At 40.5% G+C, this 22,516-nt stretch overlaps 1 pseudogene; it reads right to left on the reverse strand.

Annotated features, from left to right (window-relative positions):
- LOC148044111 (E3 SUMO-protein ligase KIAA1586-like) overlaps nt 1–21,485 on the reverse strand; it is a 45,356-nt pseudogene extending 23,871 nt beyond the window's left edge.
- Between the last annotated feature and the right edge of the window lie 1,031 nt (nt 21,486–22,516).

The raw sequence follows: 22,516 nt of genomic DNA on the forward strand, positions 1-22,516 counted from the left end.
CAAAACACAACAAACACCACAAAAATATCTTCCATTACAAATTGTAAAAAGTGTGTCAATTGGTTACAAAGAGCTTTCGTGCATCCCTTCCACAATCATCACCTACAATTCATATCAAGTTATATATTTTAAAACAAATATATTTATATATATTACTATCATCATACCTCAATCCTCATTACTATAATTGTTTTTACGTCCCTTTATATAAAATATTCCAAAATTTAAAGCAAAACCGCACGATGCCATTCCATTATCTATTTTCAATATCATGCAGCAACATTACATCTTTATAAAACTTTCTAAATAAAAATTAATTATGTTTAATAACAAAATTTCTAAACCTCCTTTCTTAATCACTGTTTACAATTTATATCCAATTTCCCTTTTATCATGTCAATACAAATATATTATTATCATTATCAATCATTTATTTAACAATATCCATCATTTTCATTTTTTAGCTTAGTTTAATTAAATTTAACTTACTCTTTTAAAAAAATATTATAAGCTTTCATACATAACAGAGTTTCTAAACTTCCTTTCATGATCACCATTTAGAATTTATATCAAATTTCCTCTTATCAAACCAATACATATGTGTACATTGTTATCATTATCAATTACTTATCTAACTATATCCATTATCACTTCATTTTTAACATAATGCACTAATTTACTACATTTGACTGATATTTTGTTATTAGTTTTCATATCTCAACCTGTCTTTCCAGTAATAGTGAAGTCATGTCTTTTGCCATTTGTGGAATTAGTCTTCTGGTTATTTCCTTAATCAAATTTGTATGGACTTCTCTTCACAACTTGTTGCTTTTTTACATATCTTGTAAAATCTCGAGATCCTCCGTCAGCTTCTTTAATCAGCTTATCTTTGGTTATCAGTAGTGCTTTTGTCAAAGTTTCTCTCCTTAAATCCATCAATTCTTCTCTTTTTTCTTCTTCTATACCTTGGAATCTGGGGTTGAGCTCCTTTCCATCTATCTTCCCTTTCCATGTTCCACTTTTTCCATCTCCAACCACACTCAGTTCACTGTCAGTATCCACAATTATCTTGCCTCTTTGTTCATCTCTCCCCTGGGTTTTTAGGACTCTAACCTCCACTTTTTCCATTTGCTGGATATTTTCAACTCTTCCATCTAATTTCACTGCATTACAATCCATATTTTCCAATCTCTTCTCAATTCTCTCTGTTATTTCTAATAATTTTTGAATTTCAAACATAATCTGTTGTAATGTTATGGTTTCTTTTTGGTGCTCTGCCATTCTTCCGACTAGTAAACACTAACACTCTAGTTTCAAAACAAGGTTTTGTTTTCACTTCTCTCCAGCTGCCACAGAAGCATCCAAAGAGCACCTTCATAAACAACCCATGCTCTTCTCCTTATCTCTTCTGTAAACAAACTGAAGCCTTTGAAGTGCAAGGTCAAAATGATCAAAGAGAAAAAAGAGAAAGCAATATTTCCAGGACTCAACTTCCAACCTCCAAGTGGCAGTGCAACTTCTTTTCCCTCTGGTATTACTACCCTCTTTATATTCCTTTTATATCTTCTTTTATTCCAGGCTTAAAAGAAACAAAATTCTTAAGTGGAACAAAATAAAGAGAAAAAAACCATCCAAACCAATATTATAAAAATAAATAAAAAGATTTAATCCATAGGTAAAAAAAGAAATAGAAGAAGAAAAACCAATACTTTCACTTTAAAAAGTAGGAAATATTTGCAAAACTTCCATCCATAAAAGAAAATGAAAAAAAAAGGATAACACGCTGTCCAATATAGCTTAATTCACCTTTTATTTTATTTTCTTTGCAAATTTAATTTAGCTTTGATTTTTTGGGGGCTGTCTCTTTTATAACAATAAAATTTCCTCACCAGATGGACACACTTTCTCTTTCTGCTTTCCTCCCCTTGCGGAGCTGTCCCAACTTCAGCAGCTTTTGGCTGTGCTTTTGTCGCCAGCAAGAAGAGATTTTCTTGGATCAATCAGGACTTTGCGATGTCCCAGAGATCAACAAGATATACTCTTCCCTGTCACCATCTCTTCAGGATGGTTTAGGTCCAAAAGGACCGTCCAGCAGCAAAAAAAAATCTGCTGTGATCTTGGAGCTCCAAGATCGCATGTCGTACCGCTGCGATGTCAGCTCCTGTTCCCTTGATCACAGGTTTTAAGAGACTACTATGAAATGGCAGGTGTATCTTCCCCAGCATCGAGGCAGTGTCAATTGCACTGTGACTGGGTTGATGATCTTTACTATGGGGAATGGTCCCATAAACTTTGGCCCCAGTTTCTTGCTAGGCAGTTTTAATCTGGAGAGGTAAACCTTCTCTCCCACCCGGAATGGCCGTTGCGGAGCCCGATGTTTATCTGCCTGTTTCTTATAGGTTTGTGCCGCTTTAGCCAGTGCTTTTCTGACATTCTCCCAGGTTGCTTTCAGCATCGACATCCAATCAGTCAAGCTGACTGAGGAGGGGGGATCCCTTGGATACTCAGGCATTGAGACAAAGTCCATACCGCTCACTATTTTGAATGGCGTGAATCCTGTACTACTGTGAACAGCATTATTGTATGCGATTTCAGCAAAAGATAAAAGCAGCCCAATTGGACTGCTGATAGTTCATGTAGCACCTCAGGTACTGCTCTACCATGGCATTCAGTCTCTCTGCTGCCCCATTGGTACTTGGATGGAAAGCTGAATTAACACCCTGAGATGACCCAATGGACCACAGAAACTCCCCCCAGAACTTAGCCATGAAATGGACCCCTCTGTCTGAAATAATTCTTTGAGGTACTCCATGCAGTTAGTAGATTTGATTCACAAACAGTTTAGCCAGCTTGTGAGCTGAGGGTAGTCCGCTGCAGGGTATGAAGTGTGCCTGTTTGGAGAACAGGTCTATTACAGTCCAAATCACTGTGTTTCCCCCACTTTTCGGCAACTCTACTATAAAGTCCATTGTGATCTCTTCCCACGGCTTCGTTGGCTCTGGTACTGTTTGCAGCAGTCCAGGGGGTTTTCCCGGTTGTCTTTTCAATGTGGCACAGATGGTGCAACTTTTCATGTAACTATCCACATCTTTCTTTATGCCAGGCCACCAGAATTGCCTCCGGGCTAAGTGTAAAGTCTTTAGGAACCCAAAGTGGCCTGCCGGTTTGGCGTCGTGGCTCCTCTGGAAAATTAGGGTGCGTAGGGATTCTGGGACGTAGAGTTTCATCCCTTTCCATGCAAGGTTATCTCTTTTTGTCAAGATGCATTGGTTGTTCTGCTAGCAGTTTGGTTTTTAGCCTCGTGGTTAGGTCACTTGTGGGTTGATTTTGCCAGCCACAGTGTTGCTGCCTGGTGGTCATTTGGGCAGCTGTTTGAATAGAGGGAATGATGGTGCCCACTACGTGCTCTGGTTCGCATTTGTACTGAGGCATGTGGGAGAGGGCGTCAGCTAGAAAGTTCCTCCCCCCTGGAATGTGCTTTAACACAAAATCAAAATGGTTGATGTTTGGGTGATAGTTTCCGTGGGGTCATGAGCACCTCCAGATTTTTGTGGTCAGTCCAGACTTTGAACGGTTTCTGCCCCCCTTCCAACAGGTGTCTCCAGGTTAGCAGTGCCCATCTCACTGCAAAAGCCTCCTTTTCCCATGTGGCCCATCATCTCTCTGTGTCTGTGAGCTTGCAGGAGGTATAGGCGCAGGGTTGTAAGTTTCCTTGGTTGTTTCTTTGGAGTAGCACTGCTCTCACTGCCATGTCGCTGGGATCTGCCTGGATCACAAAGGGTTGCTCGGGGTCAGGATGCTTCAGCACCGGCTCCTTTGCAAACATTTCCTTTAGTGTTTCGAATGCCTCTTGGCAGGTTAGGTCCCACTGTAGGGGTTGTTCCAGATGAGGTTTCATTCCTGGGCTCCCTGTCTTCAGGAGGTTTGTTAGGGGTTTGGCAATTTTTGCAAAGGAGGGGATGAGTTGCTTGTAGAAGTTCGCAAACCCTAAGAAGCTTTGTAGCTGTCTGCGGGTGCAAGGGGGTTGCTAGCCTAAGATGGCTTGTACTTTGGCTGGGTCCATCTCTATTCCCTCATTTGACACTCAGTAACCCAGGTAGTCTAACTGTGCATGGTGGAATTCGCATTTTGATACCTTGACATACAGGTTGGCTGCCAGAAGTTTTTCCAGTAATTGGTGGATCAGGGGTACGTGGTCATCCATGGTCTCAGTGTAGATAAGGATGTCATCCAAGTAGATGAGGATCCCCTTGTAGAGGTGCTCATGCAGCACCTCATTTATTAACTGCATGAATACCACTGGGGCCCCCTGCAGTCTGAAAGGCATCACTTTGAATTGAAAGCTCCCTAGGGGGCAGTTGAATGCTGTTTTCCACTAATCTCCCTCTAGGATACGTACTCGGTAGAATGCTTCTCTGAGGTCTAGTTTGGTGAAGACTTTTCCCTTGGCCAGATGAGATAGGGAGGGGGGTTAGGTTGTGTACGCACACCCCCTTTATCCCTCAAAAGTCCACACACAATCTCATAGTTCCATCTTTTTTCTCTTTGAAGAGGACTGGTGCCGCAACCCGTGGCTTGGCTGGCTCAATGAACCCCCTTGCTAGGTTTTTGTCAATGTATTTGCACATGTCTTGCATTTCCTGGGGTGTCATGGTGTACAGTTTGGCCTTGGGTAGTTTGGCCCCAGGTATAATTTCGATGGCACAGTCTCATGGTGAGGAGGCAGAACATCGTACTTGGCCTTGCTGAATACTTCTGTGAGGTCTTGATATTCCATTGGAATGAGTTTGGTCTCTGGGGTTTTGTTGGATGTGGTTGCCAGTTTTTCTTGTGGGCTCTTTTGGGGGGGTTCCTATGTGGGTGGTGTTTCTGCTAGCTGGTGTGGGAGGGGTTGGGGGCCCATTGATATCCTAAGTCTGCGGGTACCCCCTTTCCACCAGATGGTCAGTCCCCATTTGTCTAGCCAGGAAAGTCCCAGTATGACTACATCTGTCATTTTGGGGGCTATTATGAATCAAATTACTTCCCAGTAATCTGCTAGCTCTAGCCTAGCTGAAACTGACTCCACTTAATTGCGCTTGAACTTTACCCCTGTGTCCCCTCCCCTCTGTCTGGGTAATAAATCACATTCACCAAAAAGGTTGTAGAAATATGAGATCCGACTCTGGCCGAAGGTATGCATGGAATCCTCCCTCTAATGCCAACCTGATAATAGTCATCGCAATGCTTTACAAGTTGACACCCATGGTACAGCCATGTTTTTGTCTGTAGAAACTTTTGTTGTGTTTAACGATGTGTTTCTTTTTTTCCCCTTATTTTTTTTATTTTTATTTTCATTTTCATACACTCACATGTATACTGTGCATAAGCAACACCATACAGCATTAAACAATAATTGCATCAGTTCCTCTTGTCAACAATGCCCCAGAAAATAGAAACCCAATATACCTCTTCCACTCTCCATACACCTCTTTCTTCCACCACCCTCCAACTTTCTATCTTCCCTCCATCATCCCCCTCTACCCTACTTCCCCTCCCCCTCTACCACTCCTCTCTCCACATCCACTCCCCCCCTTCCTCCTCACCTCCCCCCACCCTCTCTCCCATCCCTCTCTGCCCACCTTTCTTCTTTCTTACTCCTCCTCCCCTTGGTGTATTTCCACTATATGTCAATATACTTGGCTTATCCTATTTTTAAAGAAAAATTAAAGAAGACCAGTATACATGTGAAGTCACATTACATTAAGATCTAACACATTGTATCTAACCTAATATATATCCCTCCCTTCCCCCACCCTCTCCCCCGACCCCCCCTCCTCCCCCCTGACTTCCCAGAACCCATACACGGTATAGATTTTTAACAAACACAGTCTAAAATATATTGAGAAAAAAGAAATAAAAAAAATAGTAACATCTCTACATTGATCTTAGCTTCTTCTTGCTCAGCTAACTTTAAACAATTTAAATCATTCCTGATCTTAAGCATATGCTATCTGGAATTTCTTAGTCCCATATTTATTTTGTATATAGTCAATCCATTTTTTCCAGTCTCGTTTATATCTCTTATTTGAGTGGTCTTTAAGATATGCCGATATTTTAGCCATCTCGGCTAAATTTGTAACTTTCAATGTCCATTCTTGAGTTGTAGGCAGGTCTTCCTTCTTCCAGTATTGCACCACCAACAATCTTGCTGCCGTTATTAAGTGCAAAGTCAAGTTAATCTCTACCGCTGTAAAGTCAGTACTTATACCTAGCAAAAATAACTGAGGAGTAAACTTTATCCTTCTTTTAAAGATATTTTGCATAATCCACCATATTTTTATCCAAAATGCCTTAACCTTTTGGCAAGTCCACCATATATGGAAATATGTAGCATCGAGAGAACCACCTCTCCAACATTTGGGTTGTAAATTCGGATACATGGAAGCCAGCTTTTTAGGATCTAAATGCCATCTATAGAACATCTTGTAAAAATTTTCTCTCAGGTTTTGAGCTTATGTAAATTTCACATTTCTTACCCAAATTTTTTTCCCATGTATCCAACATTATTGGCTCTTCAATATTTTGAGCCCACTTTACCATACAATCTTTAACTAACTCTGTTTCTGAATCTATCTGTATTAATACATTATATATCCTCTTTATATGCATTAAACTTTGATCTCTTATTTGTTTAAATAGGTTATCCTCAACTTGGACAAAACCAATTTTTTGATCTATTTTCCACCTGGCCTGTAATTGCCCATACTGGAACCATGTTCGAACTGCCTTCTCCTCTTTTAATACCTCTAAGGATTTTAGTTGTAGTGCCCCCCCTTTCCAAAATAAGAAGCTGTCTATAAATAATTCTATCCTGTTTTTGTGCTATATTCATATTTTCAATTGCATGTCTAGGAATTGCCCACATAGGTATCTTATCATTTAGTTTATGTTGATATTTTTTCCAAACCCGCAGTAAAGCATTTCTTAAAATATGACTTTTAAAGTTTTTGTCTAGTTTTTTGTTAAATAACAGGTAAGCATGCCAACCTTATACCAGATCATATCCCTCAAGGTTCAATATCCTATCATTGGTTAAATTGATCCAATCACTAATTACGGACAATACCACTGCATCATAATATAGTTTTAGATTGGGTAGTTTCAAACCTCCCCTCTCGCGTGTATCTTGCATTATTTTCAGCTTTACTCTTGGCTTCTTTCCTGCCCATACAAATTTATTGATACCCTTCTGCCATTCTAAAAGATTCACATCCTTTTTAAGTATAGGTAACATTTGGAAAAGAAATAAGAATTTTGGTAAGATATTCAATTTCACTGCTGCGATTCTTCCTAGCAAAGATAAATGTAACTTCTCCCATTTTTTCATCTCTATCTGTATACTATGCCAGAGTGGTTCAAAATTATACTTGTATAATTTCCCATTTGAGATTGAAATATTAACTCCCAGATACTTGACCTTTTTGACTACCTCACATCCTAACATTCCTCCTATTTCTTCCTTTTGTTTAGTATTCATATTCATGGCTAATATTTTTGTTTTCCCTAAGTTTATTTTAAAGCCAGACACTTGACCATATTGATTAATCGTATTCATTAAAACCCTACTGGACTCCTGCGGTTGTTCCAATATTATGACCAAATCATCCGCGAAGGCCCGCACTCTGTATTCTTGCTGCCTAACCTTAATTCCTTTTAGACCCTCCAGGCCCCATATTTTATTCAATAATACTTCCAAAGTTATAATAAACCATAGTGGGGACAAAGGACAGCCCTGTCTTGTACCATTTCCAATTTGAAAAGAGTCTGTCAAACTTCCATTGACTATAATTTGAGCTGTTTGCTGTTGGTATATTGCTTTAATTGATTGTAAAAAAATATCTCCTATCTGCATTTTTTGCAATATCTTCAGCAGAAATTGCCAATTAACTCAATCAAAGGCTTTCTCAGCATCCAGAAATATAAACGCAGCAGGAATTTCCCAAGTATTCTAATGCATTAATAATTAATCTAACATTACTTTTCATCTGTCTCCCTTGTATAAAGTCTGTTTGGTCAGCGTGTATCAATTGTTGAATAACCAGCATTAACCTGTTTGCTAGTATTTTAGTAAAAATTTTGTAATCTACATTAAGTAATGAAATAGGTCTATAATTTTTTGGTTGAGTAGTATCTTGATCTTCTTTGGGTATCAAGGATATAAAGGCTGTCTTCCATAAAGGAGGCACCTTACCTTCCGTTTGAATCTTACTAAATAATTCTCTAAGAGGTTCTACCATTTCTAACTGTAGGTTTTTATAGTAAGCCGCTGTCAAGCCATCTGTGCCTGGTGCCTTCCCTGATTTTAGCTGCTTAATTACCTGTAAGATTTCCCCCGAGGTTATTGGTTGGTTCAGTTTTTGCCTGTGTTCTTCTTTAACTAAGGGTATTTCTCTTTATCTAAGTATTTGTCTATATCTAAACCATTAATTTTATCCCCCTTATACAACTCTGTACAAAATTCCCGACATGCCTTTTGAATCTCATCCTGTTGAAACACCTCCTTCCCTTTGTAGGTCAATTTAGATATATTTCGAATTTTCCTTTTTTTCCTAATCTGATAAGCTAACCACCTGCCAGGTTTATTTGCATTGCAGAAAGTATTGTGTTTTGCGTATAACAAACTAGTAGCTACTGGTCAGAGATCAACATATCAAATTGAGATTTTAATATAGAAATTGCTTCCTTAACTTTTGTATCGCCTGGGTTCATTGTTAACTCCAGCTCTTTCCTCTTAATTTCCTCTTCCAATTCTATTCGTTTTACCCCTTGTTTATGTCTATGTGCTTTATTTATATTTATCAGTACTCCTCTCATATACGCTTTGCTTGCATCCCATACGAATTCCATAGGTGTACCCTTATTCATGTTAAAAACAAAGTATTCGGTTAGCAATTTTTTACAATCATTGATATACTTTTCATATCTAAATAAGTTTTCATTCAATCTCCAAGACCTTCTTGCATGTACCACCCCTCCCAATTCCATCCAAACTGGGTTATGATCCGAAAGGACCCTAGCCTCCATCTTTGTTTTCTTGACCCTAGAAAGCAAATGATTAGTAATTAGTATGAAATCAATCCTGGAAAGGGATTGATGTCTATCAGAAAAAAAGGTAAAATCATATTCCTCTGTATTTCTTTCTCGCCAGATATCTCTCAGTTCAAAGAAGGATTTAGGTAGCTTTGCTCGCATCTTAGTATTTGGGTGAGAAATCTTCTTGTCTCTCTTGGTATCTATAACCCCATTCCAGTCACCCAATAGTATACAAGACCTATAATCCCACTGTACTAATTTAGCATGAAGATTTCTATAGAATCCATCTTGCTGTTGATTAGGAGCATAAATTCCCAAAAGCAATGTCTTTTTCTCTTCTAAGATTAGATCTAACGCAATGTATCTTCCATAGGGATCTGCTTCAATTAATTCTGCTTTCATATCTTTTCTTAAGTATACAACTATACCATTTTTCTTTTCCATAGCAGAAGCTACAAAATGTTGACCAAGTTTTGGGTTAATCAGATATTTTTGATCGTTTGATTTAATATGAGTTTCTTGCAAACAAATTATATCATTCTTAAACTGTTTAAGATAGTGAAATATTTTCTTTCTTTTCTGTGGAGAGTTCAATCCATTGACATTCCATGTTAAAATCTTAGTTGTCATCTTTGGTTACCTGAAGCTTTTTTAGAGCCTCCTGTATGGCCTGTTTAACCTTTGGCCTAGCTCCTCCCACTGCTTCTGGACTTGTTACTGTAGCTCCTTGATCGATGGCCGGTGATTGTTGAGGTTGTTGCCTTTTAGCTTCCTTCTCCATTCATCTGGTAATCATACGGCTAGGTCTTTGTTCCATAACCCCTTGCGCTTCTAGGAGAGAGAGATGATCCGTCTTATCTGGTAGTTGTGTGGTTTGCTGTCTGTCCTGTCCTTCTTGTGGTTTTTCTCCAGGTCCAGATGGAGCAGGATGTCCAGCCTTCAAAATATTATGGTAAAAATCCTGGGCTTTCCATACGGAGTTGAGACGATATCTTTGCCTATCAAATGTAAGTATAATGCCAAATGGTGCGTCCCATCTGTACTGTATCTGGCGGTTTCTAAGTTCTTCCACTAAAAAAGCATAATGTCTCCTGGCTCTTAACATTCTTTCAAAACGGTCAGGTCTTGACCCCCAATTTGGAGCTTAGTGTTATAAGACTCTTGTAATATCGTGTTTCTGAGCTCTCTTGTAGTGAAATATATAACAATGTCTCAAGGAAGCTGTTTCTGCTTTGCAACCCAAGAGTTAACACGGTAAACTTTATCGATTTGCCAGTCAAACTTAGCCCCCGGTCTTCCCACCAGACAATCAAAAGCTTCTGAAAGAATCTTTTTCAGGTTCTCCTGTTTTTCTTCACGCAGCCCCCTTACTCTTAATGCGAGTTCCATTTGCCTATACTGTATCATAATAATTTCTTTTTCAGCATTTTCAACTTTTTGTTGCACCACCTCTGTTTTCGATGTCAAGTTGATATTAGCTTCATTAAGATCCTCTAGACCAGTGGTCTTCAACCTTGGCAACTTTAAGACCTGTGGACTTCAACTCCCAGAGTTCCTCAGCCAGCAAAGCTGGCTGAGGAACTCTGGGAGTTGAAGTCCACAAGTCTTAAAGTTGCCACGGTTGGAGACTACTGCTCTAGACTATCTTCAATTCTGGAAACATGTTCTGTCAATACAGTTATGAGCCCCAGCATTTCATCTTTAATTTTAACAACCCTGGCATCAATTTTATCATACAGCTCCTCTTTAAGTTCTTTTATTTCCTCTTTTATTTCTTTTATTTCCTCTTTTCTCTCCTGTTTTCTCTCCTCTTTAAAGTCTTTAAGTTTGTCTTCCATTTTAATTGTCTGGGCGTTAAGAGCCTCACTTAATTCCCTCAAGAAGAATTCTTTCATTAGCAAATCTCCAGCAGGGGGCATAGGGAGCGGAGGCTGAGACTTTGTGCTAGGTATTGGAGATGTGCTTCTGGGGGCAGAGGGGGGGGTTTTCAAATTAGGATTTGGTTTTGAGGCCATTCCAAGTTTTATCTTCAAGCAGTTAGTAAAACTCTACTGGCCGACTGTACAGATATGGAAAGAGGTGCTGAATCTCCCCCTTTATTTTGAAGTTTTGAGGGTCGGTAGGGCTTTGCAAAGGGTTTCAGAAAATAAGCATTGTAACGAGACAGTTCAGCATATTCATCGCCATTTTAAGTGTCTCTAGATAAGCAAAATTAACGGGAGAAAGAAAGTCTTGTAAAAGTGAAACTAATTAATAAACTTCTGCTGGCCGGCTGTGAGGCAGAGTAATAAATCGCTCCTCTCCTTTGAAGTTTTAAAGCTCTGTAGAATTTAACAAGGAGATTAAGAGAATAATCATTGTTACGGAAGAGTCCAACAGGCTTGTCACCATTTTAAAAGCCTCTTTAAGTAAATAGATTTACGGAAGAAGATCTTGTAAAAAATGAAGCTAGGATTTGGATAAACAATTAAAGTCCTCGCATACGAGCTCAGCTCGTATTAAAATCAAATAATTCAAGCTGTGAACTGAGTGGGAGGATGCTTACTTTATACTGCACAAGGCAGCTGGAGATTCCCAGCATGGACGCCGTTCTGCCTTCGGCTGGTCCCCCTCTCTCCATAGACACAGAAGCTGCAGAAATCAAAGGGCATTTGCACAGCAGAACTAATCTTCTTCCCTTCTTGCCCGAAGGGTAAGAAACCTGTTAGACGTCTGATAGATGATCATCTAAACAGATACACGACCAGGAATTCGGGAGCAGCTGTGTTAAGCTGCTTCCATCAGTAAGCCCCGCCCAGGAAGTCTTTAACGATGTGTTTCATTGTGTTTATTGGGATACTTCAACTCTAGCAAGCGATTCTGTGAAATGTCACTTCCAAATCATATTAAGAATGTAAAATAAGTAGTGGTTCAAATTGTTCACTGTGAAATGGCATAATCCTTAATGCTTACTAGCATTCACACAATGTTTCTTGTCTTTTTTGAACATAAGTGTAATTTTCCTTGTATTGGCATCTTATATACTATAAGATTTGCTCACTAATTATTTACTAGTTGCCCACACAGAAATTCACAAAGTATAATCTACTCTTCAGCTGGACAGTGAACTATTGGAAAGCTAACAGAATGAATACAAGAAACAAGTAAAACGACTCAAAAACTTACAAAACTTTGACAACCAATTCTAGAGAAAGATGGAGTCAGATAACTTTGGGCGTTGAAAAGGAGAAGTGGAATCCAATAGCAAGCATATCCCTTGAACAACAGTATTTCAACTTCTGAAAAGAAAAGGAATGTCTGAAACCTGTCATCTCATCTAAAAGAATTACTGAAGCAACAAAATCTATTGTATTTATCACTTGTGTTGACTGCTAAGAAAGATCTCCCTGTGAGATAGATACAGTGAAAGATAAATACCTGTAATAGCTGGGAAATCAAATTCCACACTAGTAGCTGCTGGCCTTCAGAATGTTTTAGCATTTATTGTACTATATAACTTACAGACACAGTTGAATCCAGTCTTATGGGGTTGAGTGAAGTCCACATAACAAAACAAAAGTGACAGAGAGAAGAATCCAGGAGAGGGGGAGGGGGGTCAAGATGATGAACAGGACTGTATTAGTGAAATTCTTCCCCTCCCCTTTTTACATATATAATGTATGTAATATGCACATTAAACATTTTTTGTTTGTGACTTGAGAGTCTGTCTAGATTTAAACTTCTGCATAAGCAAGTGGAAGTCATGATCAGAGTGACTTTGCCTAGACTTGGCTGGTGTGCAGGTTATGCCATGGTAATTTATAGCCTGAGGTCCTTTTGCTTGGATTACTGTTGCAGGTTCTACATGAGGTTTTGTGCACATAATCCCAAAACTATAACTAGTACACAATGTGGCAGCTGAAGTGTGCAAGATAGCAAATATTTTAAGATTATTTAACTATTGCCAGTAGGTTTCATAACCCGGTTCAAAGTTTTAAAACCCTGTGAAGCACAGTTCAAGCATGCAACAGGTACCATTTTGACAGAATTTACTCTGCCTGTTTCTGAATGTCCAAAGAAGCCCTGTTAAAAATCCTTTGCTTGAGTTTCCTGAGCTGCGTTTAAGATAATAAATTAGCTCCATGGTCATCCCATTACTTTGGAATATGATTTTCAATTCCCACAAGGTATTTGAGACTTATTCTACCTTGCCTTGATTTTGATTGATTCTGAGTAGACATTACAGATAGATCTCTGTGCGTCAGTATATTTTCTTAATGCCTCTGTGTGTGAGAGAGATGGATACAGGTAGTTGTAGGGTTGTAAACTTAATTCTCCTTTTTAGTAAAAGACAAATGTTCTTTACCTAAGGCTCCTGATAGGGATTGTTAGCTAGAAAAATCTTTCAATCAATTTTCTGAATTTGAAAGAAATGTCTAGAAAAAATTAAATGGACAGAGCCTTTCATGTTTGCAAAATGGTTTTTTTTTAAAAAGAGTTTTTATCTTGAAAACTTGTTTATAGTGAACAAATTTGGGCCAAGAACAATTTTAAAAATTCCATTTTCCACCTAGTATTCCCCACTCTCCCAAAACCTCCTTTATTTTCAAGGCAGAATTTACTTTTCCTTGCTTGTGTTTTTGCAAATACATGCAAGAAAACAGTCCATGCACAGCAGAGCACACTCTGTAATGTTAGAAAATCGTATGTCTGTAGAAGGGAACAATCTGTGGCTTTTCAGATGTTGTTTGACATCTAACATTTTGACCATATATTGATGGTAATAGATGGAAGTTAAATATCCAACATGGAGGACATTTCCCCCTCCCCCTCAGGAACAGTGCTGTGACAGAATTTTGGGTGATGTGTAGCCTTTAAGGTGATTTTCTGAACACAATACATAGTTAAGGCTATGGCCAAATCATCTGATACTTTGGGGGTACCTAGCCAATTATGGGAACACTGGGGCGAAAGGGAGACAGGTCTTTCATCAGCCAGTGCTCACTCAAGGCTGTGGCTGATTGATCACAGCTAGGCTAAGAGAATATATTTAATTTTAAACTGATGTACAAGCGGCTGCAGCTACAGCCATCTGGCCAGCATGTCAATTTTTTATTATGGCAGATGGTGGTTAGGTAACAGCAAGAAGGATGAGATAGTAAGCCAGACAATAAATGAAAGGATAACAGCTGGGAGCCAGAGCTGGTTAACTAAATCACAGCGAAACCCCAGGGTCTTGCCTTGATGAAGGTACTGCTGATGAGTTCCCAAATTGCAAATTGCAAGCAACTACTGCAAGGACAGATTGTATGTTTAAGGTATAAAAGCATTTATCTCAGTGTTTTGCTTGTGACTGTACACTGAGTTTTAACTACCCTTTGAATGAAAACAGGACCTTTTCATTTTGTAGGAGATTGTTTGGGACCTACAATATACAAAGGAAGAACTAATGCTGTTAACTTTAAACTGTGATATACTGGCAGCAAGCATATCCTTGGTAGCTTCTCAGCTCTACCCAAGCCTCTTTGTTAAATTAAGCCACCCACAGCGAATATATTCAGAGGAAGAACACACAAAAAATCTTCTAGTGCTCTTCTCTTTTTAATTGTAAAACCTGTCTGATTATGACAGGGCTCTGGTGGAAACGTTCCATCCGGGCACTCAGCTCTGCTCAATGGTATCAATGTCCAGAGGTTGAAATTTGAAATGTTGATCAATTAAACATAATGCAACTATTCAAGTTGAGGAAATGTAGAAAAAATATTTTCACATTTTTCATTTGATGGAGAACAAAAGATGTTTATTTGTAAGTTAGTGAGAAACTCCACATTGTCATTGTTCAAGCTGAATAATAAGATGCTTCTACAGTGATTAGAGACATACTGAAGAATGCACTTGGAGACTGATTTTTTGATACTCTGTACACAGTTTTTGATCTTAGTCTTACAAATTGTCACACATAGAAGAGCTTTTTTTTCTATCACACTTTTTTTTTCTATTACATAGTGTACCCAGGCTGTTATTTTATTCTCTCACTCATAGAGCTATTCTTTATTTGTAGATATACTGTATGTCTTCAGAACTTCAAAACACAGTAAATTGAAACATGTTTGCTTATTCTGCCTTGTAGATGAAGTAAAATCAATGCAATTGGCAGCCAAATTTTAACAACTTCAGTATGTTTCACCATTTTCACCAACAATCTGGGTCCTCATTTTACCAACCTCGGAAGGATGGAAGGCTGAGTCAACCTTGAGCCTGGTGAGAGTCGATCTGCCAAACTGCTGGCAGCTGGTGATCAGCAGAAGTAGCCTGCAGTACTGCACTCTAACCACTGCACCACTGTGGCTCTGAATGTTAATGCACAATTCCAAACTTAAGACCCCTTTTTAACTGTTGAGATCTGTTACTCATTCATCACAGAATTTCTTAAAACTTCATAGAGATGTGGCCACTTTATTACAGACTGCTTACAATTTGAAGTCATTAGTAATAAACATACTTACATAGGAAATAGTTGTGGTGGAAAAACAAGATACATAGTTATTTTCAAAGGCATTATGTAAGAAACGCTCTATTACTAGTTTGGGGAAGAGTGAGAGGAAAACACTATTTAAAAATTCCAATATGGCTTTCGACAATGGAAGCATTGATACATCCAAACTGTATTAAGATGTAAAATATCATTAGATATAAAGACATTTTATCAGAAAAGGGAGAATTAAAAAGGAAACAAGAATTAGAAGAACAAGGGATAGATATGGCTTGGTATACAAAGTTGCAAATACAATCGAGATATGAAAAAGATGCAAAGCTTTATGGTTTTTATTTGGAGTTGACAGAATTTTATGAAATACTCACAGGAACAGAAGAGCAAATGATTTAAAAAATATATAATTATTTACTTCGTATTAAATTAGAAGAAGAAGTAAAAGAAACAATGATAGCACGGGCAAAAATTTTTGGATATACAATAGAACTTGAGAAGTGGCAGCAATTATGGGAAAGGAATTATAAATTAACAATAGCAACATCATATTAAGAGAATTTGTATAAAATATTTTATAGATGGCATATGTCACCGGAAATATGGGCAAAAATGTTTAAAGATAAATCAACCAAGTGTTGGAAGTGTCACCAGACGCTGGGATCATATTATCATATGTGGTGGATATGTGCAGAGGCAAAAAAATATTGGGCAAAAATTTGTATGTAGTTGGAAAAGATGATAGAGCAGCATATTGATTTAAAGCCAGAACTGTTTTTGTTGGGTATTTTACCAGAGAAATATAGTAAATAATATGTATATTTAATTATTTATGTAATAACTGCAGCTAGAATTGTATTTGTACAAAATTGGAAAATGGAAAAAAATTCCCTCAAAGGAAAAGGTAAATTAAAAAAAATATTAGATTGTGCTGAAATGAACAGATTAACATTGTGTCAATTCCTACTTCACTTAATAATCAAGAAAGAAACCACTCAACTCCATTTTGCAGAATTAAGAGTACTTTTACTGATTATAAGTAAATAGAAGCTAGGCAAAGCTGGATCTGAGCAAAAGCGTGCAAAAGCATTCGATATCAATACATGATTCATTCCCCTCCCCTTGGTACTCCAGTCCATAGTCCAATCGTACATCTCCCCAGCTGTCAGATGAGAGACATCTTCAAAAATCATCATCAGGTTGGTATGCCTGACAGTTGGCCTTGCCGGGAAACTCCCCTCCCTCCACAAGCGCAAACTAATGGTGTGAACAACCCCCAATTAACAGTCCTCCTGTACCGATTATTTCCCTCACCAAATACCATGCCCTCCCTCCCTGTTTCAATGGCAGCCAAAAAGCAAGCAGCAAAACAGAGGCTGACATCCGGCCCTCCTCCAGAAAAAAGGACGATCATCCCTGCAGAAACAAAAGAACACAGACAAACAGATGAACAACATAACATGGAAGAAAAATGGAAAGGGAAGTAAAAGAAAAGGCTTGTCTGGGTAGGCAGAGTAGAATTTACGGAGAAGTCGAGGAGCCCTCACATGGGCCTTATCAACCCATTCAGCATGCGAGGGAGGAAAATGCTTCCACACCACAAGATATTGAACACAGTTCCTATGCTTCCTAGAGTCCAAAATTTCTTTAATCTCAAAATGCTGTTCACCCTCAATCAGGAGCAGGGCAGGTGGAACTGCCAAAGGACCCCACAGTGGAGAAGTACGTTCAGGCTTTAGGAGATTGACATGAAATACCGGGTAGACAAGGTTGAGATATTTAGGCAGTTCCAGACGTACGGACACAGGGTTGATGACCTTGATAATTGGGAATGGGCCAACATACTTGGGACCCAATTTCTTAGACTTTTGAGTGGTCTGGAGAAATTTGGTAGATAAATATACACGATCACCAACTTTATACTCCTTTGGCTTCATTCTCTTTTTATCCACTTGCCTCTTATGTGCTCAATGCACCGTATCCAGTGCCCGGTAAGCCAAAGGCCACATCTCTCGAAGTTGGTCACTCCACTCGGAAAGGGACAGCACTTGTGGTTTTTCTCAAGGTACAATAGCAGTTAGCAGTTAGACTTATATACCGCTTCATAGGGCTTTCAGCCCTCTCTAAGCGGTTTACAGAGTCAGCATATTGCCCCCACAGTCTGGGTCCACATTTTACCCACCTCGAAAGGATGGAACCCTGAGCCGGTGAGATTTGAACCGCCGAACTGCAGATAACAGTCAGCTGAAGTGGCTACAGTACAGCACTCTAACCACTGCGCCACCTCGGCTCCATACCCGGTACCTCGGGGATAGGCACAAAATCATGTCCGTACACTATTTTGAAGGGCGTAAATCCTGTGCTGCTGTGTACCGAGTTGTTATACACCACCTCAGCATGAGGCAATAATTCCACCCAATTATCCTGCTGGTAACTGATGAAACATCGGAGATACTGTTCCAACACAGAATTAGTTCTCTCACAGGCCCCATTAGTCTGAGGGTGGTGGGCGGAGCTTAAGCCCTGGGCGGAGCCTATTAACTTCAAAAACTCTTTCCAAAACAAGGAGGTAAATTGGACCCCCCTATCCGAGATGATGCGGTCCGGTACTCCATGTAGATGATACACATGGGTAATGAACAACTTAGCTAAGGATTTAGCGGATGGAATCTTGGAACAAGGAATAAAATGAACCTGCTTGGAAAACAAGTCGGTAACTACCCAAATCACTGTATTCCCTTGACTTTCCAGCAATTCAACAATGAAATCCATAGAGATCTCCTTCCATGGTGCCTCAGGACGGGCCACTGCCTGGAGCAATCCTTGGGGTTTACCCGGTGACCGCTTTGCTGCAGCACAAGTGGGGCAGCTAGCTACATAAGATTCAATATCTTTTTTCAGTGAGGGCCACCAAAATTGTCTTTTAATGAGATGCAGGGTTTTTACAAACCCAAAATGTCCAGCCATGTGTGAGTTATGAACAGGTTGAAGAACTGGGCCCCTAATAGTCACGGGAACATACAATTTAGCTCCAATCCAAGCCAGGCCATCCTTTACAGTGCACTCATCTGTATGTTGGCGAAACAATTCATCAACTTCAAGGGCCTCCTTCAGTTTTATAATGAGATCTTGTGTAACCTCCAAGTTGGAAGTGGTTTGGCTCCTGGTGACGACCGGAGCAGTGAGGCTTCTCGTTGGCATGACTGGTTGGACCACACTAAGCTTTGAACTATTATATTGAGGAAGTCTGGACAAAGCATCAGCCATAAAATTCTTCCCTCCTGGGATGTACTTCAAAGTGAAATTGAATCTATTGAAGTGTTGTGCCCATCTCATCTGTTTGGGGGTCAGTTTTTGGGGGGTCATCAATGCCTCTAAGTTTTTGTAATCAGTCCATACCTCAAAAGGGTGTTTAGCCCCTTCAGAAAATGACGCCAGGTCATCAAAGCCCACCTGACCGCAAAAGCCTCCTTTTCCCAAATAGCCCAACGTCTCTCAGTCTCTGTTAGCTTTCAAGAGGTATAAGCGCAGGGTTGCAACTTCCCATTTGCATTTGCATAAAGTAGCATCGCCCCTACTGCCACATCACTAGCATCTGCCTGGACCAAAGGTGAATCTATGTCTGGGTGTTTCAAAACTGGTTCAGCTGCAAAAAGCCATTTTAGTTTCTCAAATGCCGCTTGACATTCCATTTTAAGGGTCCAGTTTAAGGGTTTACCCGGCCTGGGTTTTGCCTCCCCCTTTGATTTTAGGAGGTTTGTAATTGGCAGGGCAATGTTGGCAAAGGAAGGAATAAATTGACAATAGAAATTAGCAAAACCTAAGAAACTTTGCAATCGCTTGCGTGTGCGGGGGGCTGCCCATTCAGTGACGGCTTGGACCTTTGCTGGGTCCATTTCAATTCCTTCGTGGGAGATGCGATATCCCAGGTAATCCACCTTCTCCTGATGAAATTCGCATTTAGACAATTTAGCATACAGTTCTGCTGCACGAAGCTTTTTTAGTACTGTGCGAACAAGTTTCACGTGTTCCTCACGTGTTTCCATGTAAATAAGGATATCATCAAGATAGACCATCACGCCTTTGTAAAGGTGGTCATGTAAAACTTCATTAATTAACTGCATGAAAACAGCTGGCGCCCCCTGTAGTCCAAATGGAATAACACAAAATTGAAAACAACCAAGTGGGCAGTTAAACGCAGTTTTCCATTCATCCCCTTCTTTAATTCTGACTTGGTAGTAGGCCTCCCATATGTCTAACTTGGTGAAAATCCTCCCTTTACCCAGCTGGGCCAGCATGTCCTTCATCGATGGCAAAGGGTAGAGATTTTGGACACAAACACCGTTCAGGTTTTTAAAATTCACATACAAACGAAAGGAACCATCTTTCTTTTCTCTAAACAAGACTGGAGCAGCAACCCGGGGTCTAGCGGGTTCAATGAATGCCCTCTCCAAATTTTTGTCAATGAATTTTCTTAATTCGTCCATTTCTCTAGGGGTCATTGAATAAATCTGAGGCTTAGGGAGTTTTACTCCAGGGAGAATGTCAATGCTGCAATCGGTGGGTCTGTGGGAGGGTAACTTATCTGAAGATTTTTCACTGAAAACATCTTTCAGGTGGGGATTTTTTCTTCCCCTTCAATTTTTTCTTGCTCTCTGGCCACTAGAATGGGGTCTGACTTATTAGGTTCAGGAACCCCTTCTTCCTTTTCAGGGGGCGTGGCAGATCGGATGCATAATCAACCTTTCCTCCAATTTATGTGTGGGTTCCACTTACGCAGCCAGGGCAATCCTAATATAAGGGGACAGTCCATTCCTGGGGCTACAATAAAACTTATTGTCTGTTGGTGGGTTCCCATCCACATCTCAATTGGCTCAGTAACTAAATGAGCAGGGCTCCCTCCTGCAATAGAGCCATCCAATTGGCAAAACGCGATTGGGATTTTCAAAGTTTTTAGCTTCAATCCCAATTTTTCTACTATTTCTGGGCTCATAATGCATTGTGTGCATCCAGAATCTAAAAGAGCTAGAATTTTCTCTCGTGCACCAGAAGAGGGCACCCTAAGCTCAACTGGAATAGTCATGGGTCCTGACCGGGAACTAACCCAGCGTCCATCATCAGAGTCACTTCCTTCAGAAGAGCTGGGCGTGTCCTCCCCCTCTTCAGCAGGGTTGAAACGCTGAGGAGGTTCCTCCCCTTTCAGGGCAGGTTCTTTCCTCTTGCTAGGAGGTTTTTCCAGCCTCTTCTCTCTCTGAGGGGGGTCTTTTGGGTCATCTTGACTTGGCAATTAACTGCACGATGCCCCTCCTTCCCACAGCGGAAACACACAAAGGGTTTTGGCTTGCTTGCAGAAAATCCACTTTTCCCTCCTTTCAGGACTCCTGGGGGGGCTGGCAGGGGGGGATTTTTTTGCCCTCACTTTCCCCTTGGTAATTCAGCCTGGCCAGGTCAGTTTCTACATCAGCAGCTGCTCCATACCAGGGCTGCAATCTACGGGGAGGTCTCCTGTTCACACACTGCTGGTAAATCTCTTTGTTTAACCCATCAGTGAAATGGTCTAACAATGCTTCTTCAGACCAACCCCTCATAAAAGCTGATAGGTCCTGAAATTCTTGTACATAATCAGCTACTGGCCGTTTCCCCTGAGTAAGAATTTTAAACTTAATTCTGGCTCTTCGCTCTGTGAGGGGATCATCAAAGCGTTTTCTCAAAGCAGCCATAAACCCATTAAAGTCTCTTAATAGTGGGGAATCAGCGTTGTGCAAACCCACCATCCAATCTGCTGCTTTTTTTCCAAAGCCGTCATAATCACTCTTACCTTTTCTTCATCAGAAATTAATTCATCGCCATACATTTGCATGTAGTTCCAGGCTTGAACAAGAAAGAACCCTAGATCTTTCTGTTCTCCTCCATATTTTACACTTAAGGGAGGAACCTTAGCCATCCGGCGTCTGTATTTGTATTTGTATTTTATTAAATTTATATGCCGCCCTTTTCCCTGGGGGGACTCAGGGCGGCTCACAACTCAAGAGGGGAGGGGGGAAAAACAAACTTTAGACATATAGAACAATACAAATTTAAAAAACACAACATTCATACCATTCGGGCGGGTTACAATCTTAGTCCCAGGCCTGACGGGATAGCCAGGTTTTGAGGGCTGTGCGGAAGGTCTGGAAGATGGTGAGGGTACGAATCTCCACGGGGAGATCGTTCCATAGGGTCGGAGCTGCCACCGAGAAGGCTCTCCTCCGCGTGGTTGCCAGTCGGCATTGACCGGCAGATGGAACTCGGAGGAGGCCTAATTGGTGAGATCTAATAGGTCGCGTGGAGGTAATCGGCAGTAGGCGGTCTCTCAAGTACCCAGATCCACTACCATGAAGGGCTTTATGGGTGACAAGTAGCACCTTGAAGCGTACCCGGAGATCGACAGGTAGCCAGTGCAGCTTGCAGAGGATAGGTGTTATGTGGGTGAAGCGAGGTGCACCCACAATCGCTCGCGCGGCCGCATTCTGGACTAGCTGAAGTCGCCGAATACTCTTCAAGGGCAGCCCCATGTAGAGCACATTGCAGTACTCCAGCCTAGAGGTCACAAGGGCACGAGTGACTGTTGTGAGAGCCTCCCGGTTCAGGTAGGGGCGCAACTGGTGCACCAGGCGAACCTGAGCAAATGCCCCCCTGATCACAGCTGATAAATGGTGTTCGAAGGTCAGCTGTGGATCCAGGAGGACTCCCAAGTTGCGGACCCTGTCTGAGGGGTGTAGAGTTTGACCCCCCAGCCTGAGAGATGGAGTATTTGCCGAATTGGTGGGAGGGAAACACAACAGCCACTCAGTCTTATCTGGGTTGAGCACAAGTTTGTTAGCCCTCATCCAGTCCCTAACAGCTTCAAGTCCCTGGTTCATCACGTCCACCGCTTCATTGAGTTGGCACGGGGCGGACAGATACAACTGGGTATCGTCCGCATACTGGTGGTAT

The sequence above is a fragment of the Thamnophis sirtalis genome, unplaced genomic scaffold (assembly GCF_051295495.1).
Source record: "Thamnophis sirtalis isolate CommonGarterSnake01/CBP01778 unplaced genomic scaffold, rThaSir2_p1.2 scaffold_9, whole genome shotgun sequence".
Lineage (NCBI taxonomy): Eukaryota > Metazoa > Chordata > Lepidosauria > Squamata > Natricidae > Thamnophis > Thamnophis sirtalis.